Here is a 2,296-nt window from a genome sequence, read left to right on the forward strand (position 1 = left end):
AATGAGCTTTTATACGCCTGTCAAAGGTGGGACACATTACACTATAGTGTCCATTTGTCTTTGCGTATGAAAACTCTGTCTTGTCCCACTCATAACTTTTGAGCCGCTCAAGATAACAGAACTTCATACACACATGCATCATCATTAGACGGACCGTCATGTACACTTTGCATCACCCCAGCTTCAAGGTCAAGGTCACAAATCAAGTTCAAACATACCCAGGATCCACCCCTCAAGAGAGACCTGGAAGGCCCTGACAATTATCCTGACTTCTGGATAATGGTTTGTTGATGGATATATAATGTACCTTATCAGAATCAGAATAAACTTTATTGGAAATGCACCAAGGTACAACGCGAATATGTATGTACAGTTGTCCGAAAGATGGGCGGAGTGCACGAAGCTGCAACTGTAGAAAGCGCGGCCTTTTTATCCTTATCAGATAATAATCTTAGATAGGAAAATGGAGAGAAACATGAGGGTAGATAGTGGTATTACAAAAAAGATCTTTCACATCTTGTCTATCAGGACACGATTTAAGACAAAAAAACTACGAGCAAGCACAATTAAAACATGGGACATTTGCATTTGACATCAAGGTGTTGAGATTTATGCGGTACTTAAGTTGTTTTTTACAGTATGGTGGTATAGGTACAGTATGGTGGTTTAGGTACATTATGGTGGTATAGATACATTATGGCGGTATAGGTACAGTATGGTGGTATAGATACATTATGGTGGTATAGGTACAGTATGGTGGTATAGGTACAGTATGGTGGTATAGGTACAGTATGGCGGTATAGGTACAGTATGGCGGTATAGGTACATTATGGCGGTATAGGTACAGTATGGTGGTATATATACAGTATGGTGGTATAGGTACATTATGGTGGTATGGGTACAGTATGATGGTATAAGTACAGTAAGTTGATATAGGTACAGTATGGTGGTAGATACAATATGGTGGTATAGGTACATTATGGTGGTATAGATACATTATGTTGGTATAGGTACAGTATGGTGGTATAGTATGTTGGTATAGGTATAGTATGGTGATATAGGTACATTATGGTGGTATAGATACATTATGTTGGTATAGGTACAGTATGATGGTATAGATACAGTATGGTGGTATAGATACATTATGTTGGTATTTGTACAGTATGGTGTTATAGATACATTATGGTGGTATAGGTACATTATCAAGTCAAGTCAAGTCATCTTTATTTGTAGAGCACAATTTAAAACAGATAAACTGTTATCAAAGTGCTTAACAGAAATGTAGCAAAACATAGGCAGCAAAACAAAAACATCATACAGAATTAAAATTACTGGAGCAATAACACACACTAATGATCACACTAAGGAAAAACAAGCATTAAAAATAAACGTCAATCATAAAACAACAGAATTTAAAATGAGGTACACAGAACAAAATAAACCAACTCGCACAGTATTAAACGCCAGAGCAAACAGGTGCGTTTTAAGGAGGGATTTGAACATCAGGAGGGAGGAGGCCTGCCTGATGTTGAGGGGCAGGTTGTTCCACAGGTTGGGACCTCTGACTGAAAAAGCTCGATCCCCTCGGAGCTTCAGGCGTGAATTTGGAACGACCAAGAGAAGCTGGTCCGATGATCTCAGGGCCCGAGACGGAACATATGGTTCCAGGAGCTCGGAGAGGTAGAGGGGTGCGAGGCCATTTAGGCACTTATATGTCAGGAGGAGAATCTTGAAGTCGATTCTGGATCGCACAGGAAGCCAGTGAAGGGAGGACAGAACAGGTGTGATGTGCTCAGACCTACGTGTACCAGTTAACAGCCGAGCAGCTGCATTTTGGACGAGCTGGAGACGAGAAATGGACGCCTGACTGACCCCAGCATAGAGTGAGTTACAATAGTCCAGGCGGGTTGTGATGAAGGCATGGACTAATGTTTCAAGATTGGGTCTGGATAACACTGGCTTGAGCTTAGCTCATTATGGTGGTATAAGTACAGTGTGTTGGTATAGGTACATTATGGTGGTATATGTACAGTATGGTGTTATAGATACATTATGGTGGTATAGGTACATTATGTTGGTATAGATACAGTATGGTGGTATAGGTACATTATGTTGGTATAGATACATTATGTTGGCATAGATACATTATGGTGGTATATGTACAGTATGGTGTTATAGGTACAGTATGGTGGTATAGGTACAGTATCTTGGTATAGGTACAGTATGATGGTATAAGTACAGTAAGTTCATATAGGTACAGTATGGTGGTAGATACAATATGGTGGTATAGGTACGT

Source organism: Nematolebias whitei, chromosome 6 (genome assembly GCF_014905685.2).
Source record: "Nematolebias whitei isolate Nwh7 chromosome 6, NemWhi1, whole genome shotgun sequence".
Lineage (NCBI taxonomy): Eukaryota > Metazoa > Chordata > Actinopteri > Cyprinodontiformes > Rivulidae > Nematolebias > Nematolebias whitei.